Raw genomic sequence first — 7,504 nt, forward strand, 5'->3', positions numbered from 1 at the left:
GAGCCCTTAGAAGAAATGGAGTAGCCCTCATAGTCAACAAGAGTCCAAAATGCAATATTTGGGTGTAACCTCAAAGATGACAGAATGATCTCAGTTCATTTCCAAGGCAAAACATCACAGTAGTCTAAGTCTCTGCCTCAACTGCTAATGCCAAAGGAGCTGAAGTTGACCAGATATATGAAGAGCTACCAGATCTTCTAGAATTAACACCAAAAGAGATGTTCTTTTCATCATAGGGGATTGAAATGCTCAGGTAGGAAGTCAAGAGATACCTGGAGTAACACGTAAGTTTGGCCTTGGAGTAAAAAGTGAAGCAAGGCAAAGGCTAACAGAGTTTTGTCAAGAGAACACACTGGTCATGTCAAACACTGTCTTCCAACAACACAAGAGATGACTGTACACATGGACGTCACCAGATGGTTAATACCAAAATCAGATTGAGTGTATTCTTTGTGGCTGAAGATGGAAAAACAAGTCAGCAAAAACGAGACCTGGAGCTGACTATGGCTCCAATCACGAGCTCCTTATTGCAAAATTCAGGCTTAACTTGAAGGTGGTAGGGAAAATCACTAGACCATTTAGGTATGACCTAAATCAAATCCCTTATGATTATACAGTGGAGGTAACATGATGAATAGATTCAAGGGATTAGATCTAATAGACAGACAGAGTGCCTGAAGAACTATGGACAGAGGTTCATAACATTGTACAGGAGGCAGACCAAAACCAACCCAAAGAAAAAGAAATTCAAGGAGGCAAAGTGATTGTCTGAGGAGGCTTTACAAATAGTTGAGAAAAGAAGTGAAGTAAAAGGCACAGGAGAAAGGGAAAGACATACAAAATTGAATGCAGAGTTCCAGAGAATAGCAAGGAGAGATAAGAAGGCCTTCTTAAATGAGCAATGCAAAGAAATAGAGGAAAATAGTAAAATGAGAAGGACTAGAGATCTCTTCAAGAAAATTGGAGATATTGAGGGAAAATTTAATTCAAGGATGGGCACAATAAAGGACAGAAATGGTAAGGACCTAACAGAAGCAGAAGAGATTAAGAAGAGGTGGCAAGAATAGACAGACGAACTATACAAAAAAGGTCTTAAAACCCAGGTAACCACGATGGTGTGATCACTCCCCTAGAGTCAGACTTCCTGGAGTCTGAAGTCAAGTCTTAGGAAGCATCACTATGAACAAAGCTAGAGGAAGTGATATATCTCCAGCTGAGCTATTCCAAATTCTGAAAGGTGATGCTATTAAAGGGTTGGACTCAATATGCCAGTAAATTTGGAAAACTCAGCAGTGGCCACAGGACAGGAAAAAAATCAGTCTTCATCCCAATTTCAAAGAAGGGCAATGTTAAAGCATGCTCAACCTAGGACAACTGTGCTCACTTCCCATCCTAGAGAGGTTATGCTCAAAGTCCATCAAGCTAAGCTTCAGCAGCACTTGAATTGAGAACTTCCTGATATATAAGCTGCGTTTAGAAAAGGCAGAGGAACCAAAGATCAAATTGCCAACATTCATTGGATCATAGAGAAACCAAGAGAATTCCAGAAGAACATCTGCTTCATTGGCTATGCTAAAACCTTTGACTGTGTGGATCACAAAAAACTGTTGAAAATTCTTAAAAAGATAGGAATACCAGAACATTGTACCCATCTCCTGAGAAACCTGTATGTCAGTTAAGAAGCAACAGAATCAGACATGGAACAAAAGACTGGTTCAAAATTGGAATAGGAGTACAACAAGGCTGTGTATTGTCACCCTGTTTATTTAACTTCTATGCAGAGTACATCATACAAAATGCTGGGCTGGATGAATCACAAACTGATATCAAGATTGCCAGGAGAAATATCAATAACCTCAGATATGCTGGTGATACCACTCTAATGGCAGAAAGTGAAGAGGAACTAAGGTGCCTCTTGATTAGGGTGCAAGGGGAGAGTGAAAAAGCTGGCTTGAAACTCAACATTCAGAAAAACTAAGATCATGGCATCCAGTCCCATCACTTCATGGCAAACAGAAGGGGAAAAGGAGGCAGTGACAAATTTTACTTTCCTGGGCTCCAAAATCACTGTGGATGGTGACTGCAGCCATGAAATTAAAAGACATTTGCTTCTTGGAAGGAAAGCTATGACAAACCTGGACAGCATATTAAAAAGCAGAGACACCACTTTGCCAACAAAGGTCCGCAGAATCAAAGCTAGGGTTTCTCCAGTAGCCATGTATCAGTATGTGAGAGTTGGACCATAAAAAAGGCGGAGAGCCAAAGAATTGATGCTTTCAAATCATATTGCTTAGAGAAGATTCTGAGAGTCTCTTGGACAGCAAGGAGATCAGATCAGTCAATCCTAATGGAAATCAACCCTGAATATTCATTGGAAGGAATGCTTATTCTGCTGCTGAAGCTGAAGCTCCAATACTTTGGCCACCTGTTGCAAAGAGCCAACTCATTGGAAAAGACCCTGATGCTGGGAAAGTTTAAAGGCAAAAGGAGAAGAGGGTGGCAGAGGATGAGACGGTTAGATAACATCACTGACTTAATGGACATGAATTTGAGCAAACTCCAGGAGACCATAAATGACAGGGGAGCCTGGCATACTGCAGCCCATGGCATTACAAAGAGTCAGACATGACTTAGTGACTGAACAGCAGCAATGGCACCTTGGTGGGTGAAGGAAGGCAGAAACTGTTAACAGTGGGGTTTACCAGGAAGCTGGTAGGAATCAAATGGCTTAAGTTTCCCACAGCACTGACTGTTCATTGAACTGACAGCCATTGTTGGTCCATCTTAATTTCTCTGGCTCAGGCACAGACTATTGCCATGTTACAAGGATATAAGAAAAGCAAAAGTCTGGCAACAAGGGGTCCTCTTTTGCAGAGACAAAATGAACTTCATCCACCTGGGCCACCACATTTACAGATTCTATTGCTGCTGCCTTTGCATGAAGGTCAGTCAGAGTGAGGCCTTCATAGTCAAGTTCAGTCTTTTTTAGTTGGAGCCTCAGTTTCAATACAAGCAATTTCAGAAGATAAAAGAAGAGTAGTAAGAAGGTCATTTGCCTGCTGCCTGTTTTTCACTGGGGTCTCAGAGGATGAAAGAAAAACTCTTTACTTTTGTAACGTCCTCAAATCATGGCTGACCCTAAAGGCATATGGGCTGTCAGCGTAAGTATGGTCCTGCCATCGGGCAGCTCAGAGAAGGGCATGCCTCTCTGCTCCTTGGGCTGATTGAGCTTGTGGGAGATTTCCCCTCTCAAGCAGTGCATGTTGGGTAATAACGGCCTAACCAACTTGGAAATTCCCTTTCCCATTTTTATGGTCTGATTCATCAACAGACAAAATTAAATCAGGATTAGTCTCACAAATCAGGACCTGGGGTCAGAAAATGGAACATTATTATCTCGCAGTCCTGAAGCTCACCTTCGTCAAGAGAGACAGTGATACAGCAGGGCTAAGAATGTTGCAACAGTTCAGATGCAGATTAGGTAGTGAGAGCAGAAAGGTCTCATAGGAAGTTAACCTGCTGGCAGAGAAACGTTGAGTCAAGTCATTATTCAGGAGACTTTGGACAGCATGTGGAGTTTGTAAATCACTGTCATTTCTTAAGATCCAATCCTCTGAGGCTTCTCCTAACTCTGTTACGGCACCTTAAGTCAGTTCGACAGGCAAGAGCAACCGAATCCAGTTGTGTACTGTAATAGGCAAAGGGCTTGTGTTCGTTGCCACTTTCCTGTGTGAACATCCCCAAGGGCTCAGTTATCTCCTTTATAACTGATTAAGGTGAACAGCGGGCTTTGCTGGTGGCACAGCGGTAAAGAATCTGCCTGCCAATGCAGGAAACAAAAGAAATGCAAGTTTGATCCCTGGGTCAGGAAGATCCCCTGGAGAAGGAAATGGCAACCCCCCTCCAGTATTCTTGCTGGGTGAATCCAATGGACAGAGGAGCCTGGTGGGCTACAGTCCCTGGGGTGAACAGTTGTGAATAGCTGGGTAGCCCTAGAGCAGGTGTTCTTATCCTGCCTTTCTTGGTCTTATAAAGACCAGCTCAAGATCATCTTTCCAAGGTGAGTCCACAAGGAAAATTAGGAACCCACAGTCTCCAATAGCCAGGCAGGCTTAGGAAGCCATGGAGCTGTCACTGAGTTGTGGCATACAGCCTTCTTGGATTAGCTTCAATCTGGAGATGACTCTATTCCTTCAGCAGTTAGATGATGATCGAGCTAATGAAAACCGTCTAGAGATCATTGTAATTTTTCTTTAGAGATTTTATGTCCTTTTCCAGCTAACTGTCTCAGCAAATACATTGAATTCATAAATGGGCATCTCTGCACATAGCAGAGGTCATCCACGTGCTCTAGAGGGTTGATGTCCTGGGATCTGGAGGCTAATTACATCTCAGTGGGACACTTGGGAGAAATAAGCAGGGGCCTTGGTGAACCTTTGAAGTGTAACTGTCTATGCACAATGTTGATTATTCCAAGTGGACACAAACAGATCTTGGCTGTCATGACCTACAGGGATGCTCAGGAAGACTGAACAAAGGTCCACAACAGGTAACCATTCTGATTCTGGTGGAACTGGTGACAAAAGAGTGTTTGGTTCCGAAAAACTGGGAAATACGGAAGAACTATCTTGTTAATAGATTCTGCCTTGGTGGCTCAGACAGTAAAGAATCTGTGTGCCATGCAGGAGACCCAGGTTTGATCCCTGGGTCAGGAAGATCCCCTGGAGAAGGGCATGGCAACCCACTCATTATTCTTGCCTAGAGAATTCCATGGACAGAGGAGTCTGGCGGGCTCCAGTCCATGGGTGGCAATGAATCAGACATGACTGAGCAACTAGCACTTTCTTTCTTTTTTTCCTTAATAGATTTCAAATCCTGGACAATTCACTATCCCCTCCCATCAGGTGTCCAGATGGGCAAGGTCAGCATGCCACAGGAACTAGTGCAGGGAAAGTTCAGCCCATGGGTGAATTGCACTTCTACTCTTGGAGTGAGGTCTTGTATGGCTTTGGGTTTTAGTAGCTGTTGAGGCAATTGGAAAGAGTTGTGTCTATTGGAGAAGGCAATGGCACCCCAATCCAGTACTCTTGCCTGGAAAATCCCATGGACAGAGGAGCCTGGTGGGCTTCAGTCCATGGGGTCGCGAAGAGTCGGACACGACTGAGTGACTTCACTTTCACTTTTCACTTTCATGCATTGGAGAAGGAAATGGCAACCCACTCCAGTGTTCTTGCCTGGAAAATCCCAGGGACGGGGGAGCCTGGTGGGCTGCCGTCTCTGGGGTTGCACAGAGTCAGACACGACTGAAGTGACTTAGCAGTAGCAGCAATAGAATATTTATAAGTTCTACACTTTTTATTCTCTCAATGTTAGTAGCCTGCAGAAGCTGTGGTTAAATTAGGGGTCTTCTTCTGGAATTCTTCCTCTTCTATATCAAGGATAGGTTGAAAGGAATGGAGAAGATCAGGTTCAGGTTGGTCAGGATATTCTAGTTTGGAAAGGAGATATCTGTTTCACGGACTCACTAGGGCTGTGTGAAAGAGCGAAAGAGAACTCTTTTCATTGATAGGTCCCAGAGCCATTTGTACTGGTTGAGATAGAAACTCCCTCTGAATTTTCTTACCCCACTATGGAAACTTCTTTTTCACTCTGAGGAGTTTTCTCTATGAGAATGAGGTTTAAAGTAGAGAGTGTAGCTCCAGTATCTACTAAAATTTGGCAAGATTCTCTGTTGACTTTAATTTTAGTTTCCCCTTGACTGGTTAAGGGCATCTCTGGTAGCTGTTTACAGGACAAGCCATCAGAGTCTCAAGAGTTCTGAGAGGGGCCCATATGGGGCCTCTTTCAGGGGCAGATATGGGGCATTTGAGTTGGTGTGGAAGGATCTGCATAAGAACTTTGAGGACAATCTTTTTTCCAGTGTCCCAGTGGATTACAAATGAGACAGCAACTCCTGGGCAAGCGCCTTGATGATGGAGCCCCAGGAGGGTATCACACACCCAGTGTTATTTTAGGTGCCTGGCCCTGGAGCTGTTGCAGCTGTGAAGTTAGCAACTTGGCAGATTTTTGTTTATGGTCCTTCTCCAAAGTTCTTTCAAAGTGCTTAGCTGTGGTCACGAGTTCAGTCAGACTGGTGGCTTCTCATCCTATTTTCTGCCTTTTGAAAATCCACTCATCTCAGGAGATAATCCAGTTACAAATAAGGCTACTAGAGCAGGCTGGGTAACTTCATCTACTATATGAAACCCAGGATGCCTTAGGAAGAGCCCTTCCAGGTGGACTTTTAACATAATAAGTCTAACACAGATATATATAGATATATAGATATAGGCAGGTCTGAGTCATTAACCAATCACGGCAGGCAGAACTAAGAATGGCTTTGAAAAGTGTTTGCAATTTGTGAGCTTTCCCAGTCCATAAGGGGGGCATGTTGAACACAGGTTCTCCAACGTTACCCTCAGGATTGTGCCATTCTGCTTCTTGTACCCATTTTTGGGACTTCCTCATTGCACACCAGCATGGGCATAAGCTAATAAATGCAGTCCAAGGTCATAGACTCTGATAAGGATTCTAAATTCTTCAGAAAACTTTGGTGGATCCTCCTTGGGCTTAGAAATTTCCCATAGTTTTGTCTTTGACAGAGGAATGAAAGATATTTGAGGAGGATCTCCTACAGCCTCAGCTGGTTGTTTAATAGTCTCTTCAGAGTGGAAAGACAGTCTAGATAGAGAAATATACAATGTGAGTATTCAGGCATCTTTCCATTTCTCCCTCCCTTTTTTTGAGAAAGGTACACCCTTTCTCAGTGTAGAGTTCCAGAGAAAAGCAGGAGAGAAAAGAAGACCTTATTCAGTGAACAGTGCAAAGAAATAGAGGAAAAAACAGAAAGGGAAAGACTAGAGATCTCTTCAAGTAAATTAGAGATATCAAAGGGACATTTCATCCAAATATGGGCACAATAAAGGACAGAAATGGTGAAGACCTAGTAGAAGCAGAAGAGATCAAGAAGAGATGGAAAAAATATACAGAAGAACTGTGCGAAAAAGATCTTAATGACCTGGATAACCATGATGGTATAGTCTCTCACCCAAAGCCAGACATTCTGGAGTGTGAAGTCAAGTAGACCTTAGGAAACAGTGCTGGCAATAAAGCTAGTGGAGGTGATGGAATTCCAGCAGAGCTATTTAAAACCCTGAAAGATTAATCTATTAAAGTGCTGCACTCAGTATGTCAGCAAATTTGGAAAACACAGCAGTGGCCACAGGACTGGAAAAGGTCAATCCTCATCGCAATTCCCAAGAAGGGTGCTACTAAAGAATGTTCAAACCACCAGACAACTGCACTTGTCTCCCATGCCAGTAAGGTCATGTTCAAAATCCTCCAGCCAGGCTTCAGCATTACATGAACTGAGAACTTCTAGATGTTCAAGCTGGATTTAGAAAAGGCAGAGGAGCCAGAGATAAAATCGCCAACATTCACTGGATCATAGACAAAGCAAGGGAAT

Source organism: Bubalus kerabau, chromosome 8, assembly GCF_029407905.1.
Source record: "Bubalus kerabau isolate K-KA32 ecotype Philippines breed swamp buffalo chromosome 8, PCC_UOA_SB_1v2, whole genome shotgun sequence".
Classification (NCBI taxonomy): Eukaryota; Metazoa; Chordata; class Mammalia; order Artiodactyla; family Bovidae; genus Bubalus; species Bubalus kerabau.